This window comes from Scyliorhinus canicula, chromosome 22 (genome assembly GCF_902713615.1).
Source record: "Scyliorhinus canicula chromosome 22, sScyCan1.1, whole genome shotgun sequence".
Taxonomy (NCBI): Eukaryota; Metazoa; Chordata; class Chondrichthyes; order Carcharhiniformes; family Scyliorhinidae; genus Scyliorhinus; species Scyliorhinus canicula.
This window is the reverse complement of record NC_052167.1, coordinates 30,175,907-30,192,540: the sequence shown is the minus strand read 5'-3', so window position 1 is coordinate 30,192,540 and position 16,634 is coordinate 30,175,907. Positions and strand designations below refer to the sequence as shown.

The following is a 16,634-nucleotide window of genomic DNA, read 5'->3' as shown; positions in this document are numbered from 1 at the left end:
GCAGGGTGCTATTTCCGGGAGCCGGTGCAGACTTGATGGGCCGAATAGCCTCCTTCTGCACTGTAAATTCTATGTAACCGGGATTTTTCAAGGTGTTCAGTTACCCCATCCGTGTTTCTAGACTCCAGCAATTTCCCCACCAGGCTAACCAGTCTGTAATTCCCTGGTTCCCCCTTTCACCCTTCTTAAAAAGTGGAATGATATGAGCAAGTTTCCGATCCAGAGGGACTATTCCTGACTCTCGGGAACTCTGGAAGATTATAGTTCGGGCATCTGCAATGTGCTCCCCGACTTCATTTAACACCTTTTGGGTGGGAACAGTCAGGTCCTGGGGATTTGTCACTCTGTGTATCCATTAATGTCCTAGTAACTTATGCTGTACTTGCGTTAATTGTATTAATTCCCTGTCCTCTGTCGACTTTTGGGGGGAAATTCCGGCAAGTTATCAACCTTTCCAACTGAAAATCCTGAGGCAAAATAATTATTCTGTCTGTCATTTCCCCATTATCACTGACAATATCTCCGTTTTCAGCTTTTAGTGGGCCTTCACCACCTGCTTCCCATCCTCTGTGAGCATCTGGATGAACTATTTCATTCTGTAATGGCAGCAGAACACTAGGATTTTAGCTGCCCTGATGTTGGGTTAGCGAGGAAACACTAGACCAGGTCACACTCGTGATCTCTTTGTCTGATAACCGGAACTATGTGCTGACATTATGAGGAACATTCTGCTATTTCGCTCACTCGATTTCCATACCGCTCGGGGAGACAAGAGGTGGAAATCTCTTTTGAGGAGCCTGCTGATAAAAGGGGCCCCATTTGAACGAGACACCACGACCCCAGTATTTGAAAGCAAAGAATAACCATAACTGCAATTGAAGTGACCAAGATTATAATTCAGTCCAGACATGGCCCAGTCACTGATGGCTGCAGATATGATTGCATCTCTATGGAGACCCTGGCGCCATTTCCAGTGGACCCTGGCTCCATCTCCAGTGGACGCTGGCTCCATCTCCAGGGAGACCCTGGCTGCATCACCAGTGGACCCTGGCTCCGTCTCCAGGGGACTAATGCTCTACCTCCAGTGGACCCAGGCTCCATGTCCAAGGGGAACCTTGGCTCCTTCTCCAGAGAGAACCTGGCTCCATCTCCGGGGGACCCTGGATTAATCTCCAGGGGGACCATGGCTCCATCTCCTGTGGGACCCTGGCTCCACCACCAGGGAGACACTGTATTCATCTCCAGGGAGACCACTGCTCCATCTCCAGGGAGACCGTGGCTCCATCTCCAGCGACACCCTAGCACCATCTCCAGGTACACCCTGGCTGCATCTCCAGTGGGGCCTGGCACCATCACCTGGGAGAGCCTGGCTCCCCCTCCAGGGGGACCCTGGCTCCAGCTCTAGTGGGATTCTGGCTCCATCTCCAGTCGACCCTGGCTCCAACTCCAGTGGGACAAAGGCTACATCTCCAGCGATACCACAGATTCATGTTCGGGGAGACCCTAGTTCCATCTCCAATGGGCTTGGCTCAATCTCCAGGGAGACCTGCCTCATCACCATGGAGACCCTGGATTCATCTCCAGGGAGATCCTAGCTCCATCTACAAATGGGCCCGGCTCCATCTCCGGGGGGGGGGGGGGGTGGATTCATCTCCAGGGGTCCCTGGCTCCATCTCCAGTGGGACCCTGGCTTCCATATCCTGTGGACACTGGCTCCATCTCCAGTCGGACCCTGGCTCCATCTACAGAGGGACCCTGACCCCATCGCCAGTGGGACCTTGGCACCATCTCAAGGGAGACCCTGGCTCCACCTCCAGGGAGACCCTGGTCCCAGCTCAAGTGAACCCTGCTTCCATCTCCAGGTAGACCCTGACTCCATCTCGATGGAGATCCTGGCTCTACCTCCAGTGTACCCTTGCTCCATCGCCAGAGAGACATTGGTTCCATCTCCAGGGAGACCCTGGCTCCATCTCCAGCGAGACCCTGGCTCCATCTGCAGGGAGACCATGGCTCCAGATCCAGTGGACACTGGTTCCATCTACAGGGAGACACTTGCTCCATCTCCAGGGAGACCCTGGCTCCAGCTCCAGTGGACCCCGCTTCCATATCCAGGGAGACCCAGACTCCATCTCTAGGGAGACCCTGGCTCTATTTCCAGTGGAATCCTGGCTCCATCTCCGTGGGTCCTGGCTCCATCACCAGTGGACCCCGCTTCCATATCCAGGGAAACCCAGACTCCATCTCTAGGGAGACCCTGGCTCTATTTCCAGTGGAATCCTGGCTCCATCTCCGTGGGTCCAGGCTCCATCTCCAGGATGCCTTGGCTCCATCTCCAGGGAGACCCGGGTTCCATCTCCAGGGACACCCTGGCTCCAACTCCAGTGGGACCAATGCTCAATCTCCAGCGACACCCTGGATTCATCTTCACGGAGATCCTGGCTCCATCTCCAATGTGCTTGGCTCCATCTCCAGGGAGACCTGCCTCATCTCCATGGACACTGGCTACATCTCCAGGGTGCCCTGGCTCCATCTCCAGGTAAACCCTGGCTCAATTTCCAGGGTGACCCTGGCTCCATCTCCAGGGATACCATGGCTCCAGCTCCAGTTAACCCTGGTTCCATCTCCAGGGATGCCCTGCCTCCAGCTCCAGTGAACCCTGGCTCCATCTCCAAGAATACCCTGGCTCCATCTCCAGGGAGAAACTGGCTCCATCTCCAGGGAGACCATCGCTCCAGCTCCAGTGGACCCTGGTTCCATCTCCAGGGAGACCCTTGCTTCATCTTCAGGGAGACACTGGCTCAATCTCCGGTGGGACCCTGGTTCTATCCCCAGTGGACTCTGGCTACATCTACGTGGATCCTGGCTTCTCCAGGTAAAGCCTGGCTCCATCTCCAGGGAGAACCTGGATCAACCTCCAGGGAGACCGTGGTACCATTTCCAGTGGGCCCTGGCACGATCACCTGGGAGACTCTGGCTCCATCTCTAGGGTGACCCTGGCTCCATCTCCAGTCAACCTTCGCTCCAACCCCAGTGGGACCAAGGCTCCATCTCCAGCGAGACCCTGGATTCATCTTCAGGGAGAACCTGGCTCCATCTCCAAAGGGCTTGGCTCCATCTCCAGGGAGACGTGCCTCATCTCCATGGAGACCCTGGCTCCATCTCCAGTGGGACCCTGGCTCAATCTACAGAGGGACCCTAACTCCATCTCCAGTGGGACACTGGCTCCATCTCCAGGGAGACCCTGGCTCCATCTCCAGGGACACCCTGGCTCCAGCTCAAGTGTACCCTGGCTCCATCGCCAGAGGGACCCTGGCTCCATGTCCAGGGAAACCATGGCTCCAGCTCCAGTTGACCCTGGTTCCATCTCCAGGGAGATCCCTGCTCCATCTCAAGGGAGACCCTGGCTCCATCTCCAGGGGTCCCTGGCTCTATCTCCAGTGGACTCTGGCTCTATCTCCAGTGCAAAACTGGCTTCATCTCCAGGGGGCCCTGGCTCCATCTCCAGGGAGACTCTGGCCCCATCTCCAATGTGCTTGGCTCCATCTCCATGGAGACCCTGGCTCCATTTCCATGGAAACCCTGGATTAGTCTCCAGGGAAACCATGGCTCATCTCCAGGGAGACCCTTGCTCCATCTCCAGGGAAACCCTGGCTCCACCTCCAGGGAGATCCTGGCTCCAGCCCCAGTGTACCCTGGCTCCATCGCCAGGGAGACACTGGCTCCATCTCCAGGGAGACCATGGCTCCAGCTCCAGTGGACCCTGGTTCCATCTCCAGGGAGACCCCTGCTCCATCTCCAGGGAAACCCTGGCTCCATCTCCAGGGGTCCCTGGCTCTATCTCCAGTGGACTCTGGCTACATCTCCAGTGGAACCCTGGCTTCATCTCCAGGAAGCCCTTGCTCCATCTCAGGGACACCCTAGCTCCATCTCCAGGAAGACGCTAAATCCATCTCCAGTGGAACCCTGGCTTCATCTCCAGGAAGCCCTTGCTCCATCTCCAGGGACACCATAGCTCCATCTCCAGGAAGACGCTAAATCCATCTCCAGTGGACCCTGGCTCCATCTCCAGGGTGACCCTGGATTCATCTCCAGGGAGACACTGGATTCATCTCCAGGGAGACCCTGGCTCCGTCTCCAGGGACACCCTAGCTCCATCTCCAGAGAGACGCTGGATCCATCTCCAGTGGACCCTGTTTCCGTCTCCTGTGAGACTGGCTCCATCTCAGGGAGACCCTGGATTCGTATCCAGGGAGACCCTGGCTCCATCTCCAGGTAGACCCTGGCTGCATCTCCAGTGGGGCCTGGCACCATCACCTGGGAAAGCCTGGCTCCACCTCCAGGGGGACCCTGGCTCCAGCTCTAGTGGGATTTTGGCTCCATCTCCAGTCGACACTGGCTCCAACTCCAGTGGGACCAAGGCTACATCTCCAGTGATACCATGGATTCATGTTCGGGGAGACCCTCGCTCCATCTCCAATGGGCTTGGCTCCATCTCCAGGGAGACCTGCCTCATCTCCATGGAGACCCTGGATTCATCTCCAGGGAGACCCTAGCTCCATCTACAAATGGGCCCGGCTACATCTCCGGGGCGGGGGGGGGGCTGGATTCATCTCCAGGCGTCCCTGGCTCCATCTCCAGTGGGACCCTGGCTTCCATATCCTGTGGACCCTGGCTTCATCTCCATGGAGACCCTGGCTCCATCTCCAGTGGGACCCTGGCTCAATCTGCAGAGGGACCCTAACTCCATCTCCAGTGGGACGCTAACTCCATCTCCAGGGAGACCCGGGATTCGTCTCCAGGGAAACCATGGCTCATCTCCAGGGAGACCCTTGCTCCATCTCCAGGGAGACCCTGGCTCCAACTCCAGGGACACCCTGGCTCCAGCTCGTGTACACTGGCTCCATCGCCAGAGGGACCCTGGCTCCATGTCCAGGGAAACCATGGCTCAAGCTTCAGTGGACCCTGGTTCCATCTCCAGGGAGACCCCTGCTCCATCTACAGGGAGACCCTGGCTCCACCTCCATTCGTCCCTGGCTCTATCTCCAGTGGACTCTGGCTATATCTCCAGTTCAACCCTGGCTTCATCTCCAGGAGGCCCTGGCTCCATCTCCAGGGAAACCCTGGATTCGTCTCCAGGGAAACATAGAACATAGAACATAGAACGATACAGCGCAGTACAGGCCCTTCGGCCCTCGATGTTGCACCGACATGGAAAAAAAATCTAAAGGCCATCTAACCTACACTATGCCCTTATCATCCATATGCTTATCCAATAAATTTTTTAATGCCCTCAATGTTGGCGAGTTCACTACTGTTGCAGGTAGGGCATTCCACGGCCTCACCACTCTTTGCGTAAAAAACCCACCTCTGACCTCTGTCCTATATCTATTACCCCTCAATTTAAGGCTATGTCCCCTCGTGCTAGCCACCTCCATCCGCGGGAGAAGGCTCTCGCTGTCCACCCTATCTAACCCTCTGATCATTTTGTATGCCTCTATTAAGTCACCTCTTAACCTTCTTCTCTCTAACGAAAACAACCTCAAGTCCATCAGTCTTTCCTCATAAGATTTTCCCTCCATACCAGGCAACATCCTGGTAAATCTCCTCTGCACCCGTTCCAAAGCTTCCACGTCCTTCCTATAATGAGGCGACCAGAACTGTACGCAATACTCCAAATGCGGCCGTACTAGAGTTTTGTACAACTGCAACATGACCTCATGGCTCCGGAACTCAATCCCTCTACCAATAAAGGCCAACACACCATAGGCCTTCTTCACAACCCTATCAACCTGGGTGGCAACTTTCAGGGATCTATGTACATGGACACCGAGATCCCTCTGCTCATCCACACTGCCAAGAATTTTACCATTAGCCAAATATTCCACATTTCTGTTATTCTTTCCAAAGTGAATCACCTCACACTTCTCCACATTAAACTCCATTTGCCAACTCTCAGCCCAGCTCTGCAGCTTATCTATGTCCCTCTGTAACCTGCAACATCCTTCCGCACTGTCTACAACTCCACCGACTTTAGTGTCGTCTGCAAATTTACTCACCCATCCTTCTGCGCCCTCCTCTAGGTCATTTATAAAAATGACAAACAGCAACGGCCCCAGAACAGATCCTTGTGGTACGCCACTCGTAACTGAACTCCATTCTGAACATTTCCCATCAACTACCACTCTCTGTCTTTTTTCAACTAGCCAATTTCTGATCCACATCTCTAAATCACCCTCAATCCCCAGCCTTCGTATTTTTTGCAATAGCCGACCGTGGGGAACCTTATCAAACGCTTTACTGAAATCCATATACACCACATCAACTGCTCTACCCTCGTCTACCTGTTCAGTCACCTTCTCAAAGAACTCGATAAGGTTTGTGAGGCATGACCTACCCTTCACAAAACCATGCTGACTGTCCCTAATCATATTATTCCTATCTAGATGATTATAAATCGTATCTTTTATAATCCTCTCCAAGACTTTACCCACCACAGACGTTAGGCTCACCGGCCTATAGTTACCGGGGTTATCTCTACTCCCCTTCTTGAACAAAGGGACCACATTTGCTATCCTCCAGTCTTCTGGCACTATTCCTGTAGCCAATGATGACCTAAAAATCAAAGCCAAAGGCTCAGCAATCTCTTCCCTGGCTTCCCAGAGAATCCTAGGATAAATCCCATCCGGCCCCGGGGACTTATCTATTTTCACCTTGTCCAGAATTGCCAACACTTCTTCCCTACGCACCTCAATGCCATCTATTCTAATAGCCTGGGTCTCAGCATTCTCCTCCACAATATTATCTTTTTCTTGAGTGAATACTGACGAAAAGTATTCATTTAGTATCTCGCTTATCTCCTCAGCCTCCACACACAGCTTCCCACCACTGTCCTTGACTGGCCCTACTCTTACCCTAGTCATTCTTTTATTCCTGACATACCTATAGAAAGCTTTTGGGTTTTCCTTGATCCTACCTGCCAAAGACTTCTCATGTCCCCTCCTTGCTCGTCTCAGCTCTCTCTTTAGATCCTTCCTCGCTTCCTTGTAACTATCAAGCGCCCCAACTGAAACTTCATGCCTCATCTTCACATAGGCCTCCTTCTTCCTCTTAACAAGAGATTCCACTTCTTTGGTAAACCACGGTTCCCTCGCTCGACCCCTTCCTCCCTGCCTGACTGGTACGTACTTATCAAGAACATGCAATAGCTGTTCCTTGAACAAGCTCCACATATCCAGTGTGCCCAACCCTTGCAGCCTACTTCTCCAACCAACACATCCTAAGTCATGTCTAATGGCATCATAATTGCCCTTCCCCCAGCTATAACTCTTGCCCTGCGGGGTATACTTATCCCTTTCCATCACTAACGTAAAGGTCACCGAATTGTGGTCACTGTTTCCAAAGTGCTCACCTACCTCCAGATCTAACACCTGGCCTGGTTCATTACCCAAAACCAAATCCAATGTGGCCTCGCCTCTTGTTGGCCTGTCAACATATTGTGTCAGGAAACCCTCCTGCACACATTGTACAAAGAATGACCCATCTAATGTACTCGAACTATATCTTTTCCAGTCAATATTTGGAAAGTTAAAGTCTCCCATAACAACTACCCTGTTACTTTCGCTCTTTTCCAGAATCATCTTCGCCATCCTTTCCTCTACATCCCTAGAACTATTAGGTGGCCTATAGAAAACTCCCAACAGGGTGACCTCTCCTTTCCTGTTTCTAACCTCAGCCCATACTACCTCGGATGAAGAGTCCCCATCTAGCATCCTTTCCGCCACCGTAATACTGTCCTTGACTAGCAGCGCCACACCTCCCCCTCTTTTGCCCCCTTCTCTGAGCTTACTAAAACACCTAAACCCCGGAACCTGCAACAACCATTCCTGTCCCTGCTCTATCCATGTCTCTGAAATGGCCACAACATCGAAGTCCCAGGTACCAACCCATGCTGCCAGTTCCCCAACCTTATTTCGTATACTCCTGGCATTGAAGTAGACACACTTCAAACCACCTACCTGAACACTGGCACCCTCCTGCAAAGTCAAATCTGTGCTCCTGACCTCTATACTCTCAATCTCCCGTACCCCAAAACTACAATCCAGGTTCCCATGCCCCTGCTGAATTAGTTTAAACCCCCCCAAAGAGCACTAACAAATCTCCCCCCCAGGATATTGGTGCCCCTCAGGTTCAGATGTAGACCATCCTGTCTATAGAGGTCCCACCTTCCCCAGAAAGAGCCCCAGTTATCCAGAAATCTGAATCCCTCCCGCCTGCACCATCCCTGTAGCCACGTGTTTAATTGCTCTCTCTCCCTATTCCTCATCTCACTATCACGTGGCACGGGCAACAACCCAGAGATAACAACTCTGTTTGTTCTCGCTCTGAGCTTCCATCCTAGCTCCCTAAAGGCCTGCCTGACATCCTTGTCCCCTTTCCTACCTATGTCGTTAGTGCCAATGTGGACTACGACTTGGGGCTGCTCCCCCTCCCCCTTAAGGACCCGGAAAACACGATCCGAGACATCACGTACCCTTGCACCTGGGAGGCAACATACCAAACGTGAGTCTCTCTCGCTCCCACAAAATCTCCTATCTGTGCCCCTGACTATTGAGTCCCCAATTACTAATGTTCTACTCCTTTCCCCCCTTCCCTTCTGAGCAACAGGGACAGACTCCGTGCCAGAGGCCCGTACCCCATGGCTTACCCCTGGTAAGTCGTCCCCCCCACAAGTATCCAAAACGGTATACTTGTTACTCAGGGGAACGACCGCAGGGGGTCCCTGCACTGACTGCTTCTTCCCATTCCCTCTTACAGTTACCCACCTATCTCCAGTCTTTGGTGTAACTACTTCCCTGAAGCTCCTATCTATGACCCCCTCTGCCTCCCGAATGATCCGAAGTTCATCCAGCTCAAGCTCCAGGTCCCTAACACGGTTTTTGAGGAGCTGGAGTTGGGTGCACTTCCCACAGATGAAATCAGCAGGGACACTGACGGCGTCCCTCACCTCAAACATTCTGCAGGAGGAGCATTGTACTGCCTTCCCTGACATCACCTCTAGATTTAAAAAAAACAAGAAAAAGAAAAAGAAAGGAAGAGCTTACCTGATATTACCTCAAACCCTGCTCCCGCTGAAAGGTAAGCAAATTTAAAGGCACTCACTCACCTTCACGACAGGCCCCTGCTCCCGCTTCCCAACCACCGTAGGGTGGGAAACACTCACGAAGTGTTTCGGGTTTAACTGTCACTTGCCAACAGCCTCTCCACAAACCACCTTCAACTTAGGCTGACCGCACTGCACGTATGCAAATTCCCCCAGAACAGCTGATCAGTAGCTCTGCTCTGCTGCCCTCTGCTGGATGATTGCCTTCACTCAAACTCCTCGGGTCTACTTCGCAGATTCACCTTCAACTTAGGCTGACCGCACTGCACGTATGCAAATTCCCCCAGAACAGCTGATCAGTAGCTCTGCTCTGCTGCCCTCTGCTGGATGATTGCCTTCACTCAAACTCCTCGGGTCTACTTCGCAGATTCACCTTCAACTTAGGCTGACCGCACTGCACGTATGCAAATTCCCCCAGAACAGCTGATCAGTAGCTCTGCTCTGCTGCCCTCTGCTGGATCAAACCATGGCTCATCTCCAGGGAGACCCTTGGTCCATCTCCAGGGACACCCTGGCTCCACTTCCAGGGATATCCTGGCTCCAGCCCCAGTGTACCCTGGATCCATCGCCAGAGAGACCCTGGCTCCATCTCCAGTGGGACAAAGGCTCAAGTGAACCCTGCTTCCATCTCCAGGTAGACCCTGACTCCATCTCCAGGGAGACCCTGGCTCTACCTCCAGTGTACCCTTGCTCCATCGCCAGAGAGACCTTGGCTCCATCTCCAGGGAGAACCTGGCTCCATCTCCAGCGAGACCCTGGCTCCATCTGCAGGGAGACCATGGCTCCAGATCCAGTGGACACTGGTTCCATCTCCAGGGAGAAACTGACTCCATCGCCAGGGAGACCCTGGCTCCAGCACCAGTGGACCCTGGTTCCATCTCCAGGGAGACCCTTGCTTCATCTTCAGGGAGACACTGGCTCAATCTCCGGTGGGACCCTGGCTCTATCCTCAGTGGACTCTGGCTACATCTACGTGGGTCCTGGCTCCTTCTCCAGGCAAACCCTGGCTCCATCTCCAGGGAGAACCTGGCTCATTCTCCAGGGAGACCGTGGTACCATTTCCAGTGGGCCCTGGCACGATCACCTGGGAGACTCTGGCTCCCACTCCAGGGTGACCCTGGCTCCATCTCCAGGGGTCCCTCGCTCTATCTACAGTGGACTCTGGCTATATCTCCAGTGCAACCCTGGCTTCATCTCCAGGAGGCCCTGGCTCCATCTCCAGGGAGTCTCTGGCTCCATCTCCAATGTGCTTGGCTCCATCACCACGGAGACCTGCCTCATCTCCAAGGAGACCCTGGCTCCATTGCCATGGAGTCTCCAGGGAAACCATGGCTTATCTCCAGGGAGACCTTTGCTCCATCTCCATGGACACCCTGGCTCCACCTCCAGGGAGAACCTGGCTCCAGCCCCAGTGGACCCTGGTTCCATCTCCAGGGAGACCATGGCTCCATCTCCAGGGAGACCCTGGCTCCATCTCCATGGGACCCTGGCTCTATCTCCAGTGGACACTGGCTACATCTCCAGTGGAACCCTGGCTTCATCTCCAGGAAGCCCTTGCTCCATCTCAGGGACACCCTAGCTCCATCTCCAGGAAGACGCTAAATCCATCTCCAGTGGACCCTGGTTCCACCTCCAGGGTGACCCTGGATTCATCTCCTGGGAGACACTGGATTCATCTCCAGGGAGACCCAGATTCCATCTCTTGGGAGACCCTGGCTCTATTTCCAGTGGAATCCTGGCTCCATCTCCGTGGGTCCAGGCTCCATCTCAGGATGCCTTGGCTCCATCTCCAGGGAGACCCGGGTTCCATCTCCGGGGACACCCTGGCTCCAACTCCAGTGGGATCAATGCTCAATCTCCAGCGAGACCCTGGATTCATCTTCAGGAGATCCTGGCTCCATCTCCAATGTGCTTGGCTCCATCTACAGGGAGACCTGCTACATCTCCAGTGGGCCCTGGCTCCATCTCCAGGTAAACCCTGGCTCCATTTCCAGGGTGACCATGGCTCCATCTCCAGAGATAACCTGGCTCCAGCTCTAGTTAACCCTGGTTCCATCTTCAGGGATACCCTGGCTCCATCTCCAGGGACACCCTGGCTCCATCTCCAGGAAGACCCTGGCTTCATCACCAGGCAGAAACTGGCTCCATCTCTAGGGAGACCCTCGCTCCAGCTCCAGTGGACCCTGGTTCCATCTCCAGGGAGACCCTTGCTTCATCTTCAGGGAGACACTGGCTCAATCTCCGGTGGGACCCTGGCTCTATCCCCAGTGGACTCTGGCTACATCTACGTGGGCCCTGGCCCCTTTCCAGGTAAAGCCTGGCTCCATCTCCAGGGAGACCGTGGTACAATTTCCAGTGGGCCCTGGCACGATCACCTGGGAGACTCTGGCTCCATCTCCAGGGTGACCCTGGCTCCATCTCCTGTCAACCTTCGCTCCAACCCCAGTGGGACCAAGGCCCCATCTCCAGCGATACCCTGGATTCATCTCCAGGGAGAACCTGACTCCGGCTCCAGTGGACTCTGGTTCCATCTCCAGGGACAACCTGATTCCATCTCCAGATGGCCCCTGACTCCATCTTCAGTGGGACCCTGGCTCCATCTCCAGGAAGACCCTGTATTCGTCTCCAGGGAGAACCTATCTCCAGGGTGACCCTGGCTCCATCTCCAGGGGTCCCTGGCTCTATCTCCAGTGATCTCTGGCTACATCTCCAGTGAACCCTGGCTTCATCTCCAGAAAGCCCTGCCTCCATTTCCTTCGAGACCCTGGCTCAAGCTCCAGAGGGACAAAAGCTCCATCTCCAGCGAGACACTGGATTCATCTTCAGGGAGACCCTGACTCCATCTCCAATGTGCTTGGCTCCATCTCCACGGAGACCTGTGTCATCTCCAAGGAGACCCAGGCTCCATTGCCATGGAGACCCTGGCTCCATCTCTAGGGAAACCCTGGATTCATCTGCAGTGGACCCTGGCTCCATCTCCAGGGGGCCCTGGCTCTATCTCCAGAGAGAACCTTGCTCCATCTCCAGGGAGACCGTGACTCCAGCTCCAGTGGAACCTCGTTCAATCTCCAGGGACACCCTGGCTCCATCTCCAGATGGACCCTGACTCCATCTTCAGTGGGACCCTGGCTCCATCTCCAGGAAGACCCTGTATTCGTCTCCATGGAGAACCTATCTCCAGGGTGACCCTGGATCCATCTCCAGGGAGACCCTGGCCCCATCTCCAGTGGGCCCTGGCACAATCACCAGGGAGACCCTAGCTCCATCTCCATAGGGACCCTGGCTCCAGCTCTAGTGGTATCCTGGTTCCATCACTGGTGGACCCTGTCTCCATCTCCAGTGGGACCATGGCTCCATGTGCACCGAGACCCTGGATTCATCTTCAGGGAGACCCTGGCTCCATCTCCAATGGGCTTGGCTCCATCTCTAGCGAGACTTGCCTCATCTCCATGGAGACCCGGTCTCCATCGCTATGGAGACCCTGGCTCCATCTCCAGGGAGGCCCTGAATTCATATTCAAGGAGACCCTGCCTCCTTCTCCATTGGGCCTGGCTCCATCTCCAGGGCGACCCTGGGTTCATCTGCTGTGGATCCTGGCTCCATCTCCAGTGGGCCCATGGCTCCATCTCCATAGGAACCCTGAATCCATGTTCAGCGAGACCCTGGCTCCATCTCCCTGGAGACCCTGAATTCGTCTCGAGGGAGAACCTGGCTCCATCTCCCGGGTGATCCTGGTTCCAACTCCAGGGAGACCCTGGCTCCATCTCCAGGGTGGCCCTGCCTCTATCTCCAGTGTACCCTGGCTCCGTCTCCAGTGATACTCTTGCTCCATCTCCAGTGGGATCTGCCTTCATCTCCAGGGGGACGCTGGCTCTATCTCCAGTGGACCCTGGCTTTGTCTTCAGGGAGCCCCTGGCTCCATCTCCTGTGGACTCTGGCTACATCTCCACTGGGAACCTGGCTTCATCTCCAGTGGTACCTTGGCTCTAATTCCAGTGGGTCCTGGCTCAACCTCCAATGGATCCTGGGGGCATCTCCAGGGGGTCCTGGCACCATCTCCAGGGAGACCCTGGCTCCATCTCCAGTGGGCTCTGGTTCCGTCTCCAATGAGTCCTGGCTCCATCTCCAGGGAGACCCTGGCTCCATAGAACATAGAACATTAAAGTGCGGAACGGGCCCTTCGGCCCTCGATGTTGCGCCGACCCATGAAACCATCAGAAGCCTATCTGACTTACACTATTACATTTTCATCCATACGTCTATCGAGTGACCACTTAAATGCCCTTAAATTTGGCGAGTCTACTACTGTTGCAGGTAGGGCGTTCCACACCCCTACTACTCTCTGAGTAAAGAAACTGCCTCTGACATCTGTCCTATATCTACCACCCCTCAATTTAAAGCTATGTTCCCTCGTGTTGGTCATCATCATCCGAGGAAAAAGACTCTCACTGTCCACCCTATCTAACCCTCTGACTATCTTATATGTCTCTATTAAGTCACGTCTCAGACTTCTCCTCTCTAACGAAAATAACCTCAAGTCTCTGAGCCTTTCCTCGTAAGACCTTCCCTCCATACCATGCAACATCCTAGTAAATTGCTGAACCTTTTCCAAAGCTTCCACATCCTTCCTATAATGTGGTGACCAGAACTGCACGCAGTACTCCAGGTGCGGCCGCACTAGAGTTTTGTACAGCTGCAGCATGACCTCGTGGCTCCGAAACTCAATCCCCCCCTACTGATCAAGGCTAGCACACCATATGCCTTCTTAACAGCCCTATTAACCTGTGTGGCAACTTTCAGGGATTTATGTACCTGGATGCCGAGATCTCTTTGTTCATCTACACTGCCAAGAATCTTGCCATTAGCCCAGTACTCTGCATTCCTGTTACCCCTTCCAAAGTGAACTACCTCACACTTTTCCGCATTAAACTCCATATGCCACCTCTCAGCCCAGCTCTGCAGCTTATCTATGTCCCTCAGTATCCTATAACATCCTTCAGCACTATCCACAACTCCACCGACCTTCGTATCATCTGCAAATTTACTAACCCATTCCAGGTCATTTATAAAAATGACAAACAGCAGTGGCCCCAAAACAGATCCTTGCGGTACACCACTAGTAACTGAACTCCAGGATGAACATTTGCCATCAGCCACCACCCTCTGTCTTCTTTCAGCTAGCCAATTACTGATCCAAACCGCTAAATCACCTTCAATCCCATACCTCCGTATTTTCTGCAATAGCCTAGCGTGGGGAACCTTATCAAACCTCTTACTGAAATCCACATACACCACATCAACCGCTTTACCCTCATCCACCTGTTTGGTCACCTTCTTAGAAAACTCAATAAGGTTTGTGAGGCATGACCTACCCTTCACAAAACCGTGTTAAATATCGCTAATCAACTTCTTCTTTTCAAGATGATTATAAACCCTATCTCTTATAACCTTTTCCAACATTTTACCCACAACCGAAGTAAGGCTCACAGGTCTATAATTACCAGGGTTGTCTCTACTCCCCTTCTTGAACAAGGGGACAACATTTGCTATCCTCCAGTCTTCCAGCACTATTCCTGTCGACAAAGACGACAGAAAGATCAAGGACAAAGGCTCTGCAATCTCCTCCCTGGCTTCCCAGAAAATCCTAGGATAAATCCCATCTGGCCCAGGGAACTTATCTATTTTAACACTTTCCAAAATTGCTAACACCTCCTCCTTGTGAACCTTCAATCCCATCTAGCCTGGTCGACTGTACCTGAGTATTCCCCTCGATAACATTGTCTTTCTCCAGTGTAAAAACTGACGAAAAATATCCATTTAACGCTTCCCCTATCTCCTCTGATTCCACACACAACTTTCCACTACTATCCTTGATTGGCCCTAATCTTATTCTAGTCATTCTTTTGTTCCTGATATACCTATAGAAAGTCTTAGGTTTTCCTTGATCCTATCCGCCAACGACTTTTCGTGTCCTCTCCTCGCTCTTCTTAACTCTCCCTTTAGGTCCTTCCTGGCTAACTTGTAACTCTCAAGTGCCCTAACTGAGCCTTCATGTCTCATCCTAACATAAGCCTTCTTCAGTCCAAAGATGTGCGGGTTAGGTGGATTGGCCATGCTAAATTGCCCGTAGTGTCCTAATAAAGGTAAGGTTAAGGGGGGGGGGGGGGTTGTTGGGTTACGGGTATAGGGTGGATACGTGGGTTGAGTAGGGTGATCATGGCTCGGCACAACATTGAGGGCCGAAGGGCCTGTTCTGTGCTGTACTGTTCTATGTTCTATGTTCTATGTTCTTCCTCTTGACAAGTGCTTCAACTTCCTTAGTAAACCACTGTTCCTTTGCTCGACAACTTCCTCCCTGCCTGACAGGGACATACTTATCAAGGACACGCAGTAGCTGTTCCTTGAAAAAGCTCCACATTTCGATTGTACCCATCCCCTGCAGTTTCCTTCCCCATCCTATACATCCTAAATCTTGCCGAATAGCATCATAATTGCCTTTCCCCCAGCTGTAATTCTTGCCTTGCGGTATCTACCTGCCCATCGCTAAAGTAAACATAACCGAATTGTGAACACTATCACCAAAGTGTTCACCTACATCTAAATCTCATACCTGGCCGGATTCCATCCTAAAACGATTCGTCTTCAGGGAGACCCTTTCTCCATTTCCAATGGGCTTGGCTCCATCGCCAGCGAGACCCTGGTTTCATCTTCAGGGAGACCCTGGCTCCATCTTCAATGGGCCTGGCTCCATCTCCAGGGGGACCCTAGATTCATCTCCAGGGATACCCTGGCTCCATTTCCAATGGGTCTGGCGCAATGAAGGAGAAGAGACAGGCAATCAAGCAGTCACTCCCTCAACAACCTATTATTGACCACCTTGGTCTGGACCTTGCACTGGTTTCCTGACCTCGCGTCTCCCACCGCAGCAAGATGGCCAACGATCAGGAGAGCTGATGTTACTGAAGGGCGATCAGAAATAGAGAAGCGACCCCTTTGGATATCGGAAGAGGAGCTACAACCTCTCATGCTTTATAAAACACAGGGACATCGTCAATTCTACATTCCCCTCCAAGTTATTTTGACAAATATCATAATTTTGTAGAATTGTATAAGATCGCCCCTCAAATTCCATCATTCCAGTGAGAACAAACTGAGTTTTTCCAACCTCTCCTCATAGCTAATGCCCTCCATACCAGGCAACATCCTGGCAAATCCCTTCTGTACCCTCTCTAAAGCCTCCACATCCCTCTGGCGACCAGAATTGAACACTATACTCCAAGTGTGGCCAACTAAGCTTCTATACAGCTGCAGCATGACTTGCCAATTTGTATTCTCAATGCCCCGGCCAATGAAGGCAAGCATGCCGTATGCCTTCTTGACTACCTTCTCCACCTGTGTTGCCACTTTCAGTGACCTGTGGACCTGTGCACCTAGATTTCTCTGCCTATCAATACTCTTTAGGGTTCTGCCATTT

General features: G+C 53.0%; 1 protein-coding gene across 1 annotated transcript in view; it reads left to right on the top strand.

Moving 5' to 3' along the window:
* The window catches only part of LOC119956251 (Fc receptor-like protein 5), a 108,655-nt gene that overhangs the window by 78,550 nt on the left and 13,471 nt on the right, over window positions 1-16,634 (top strand). The gene's annotated exons all lie outside the window — the stretch shown is intronic.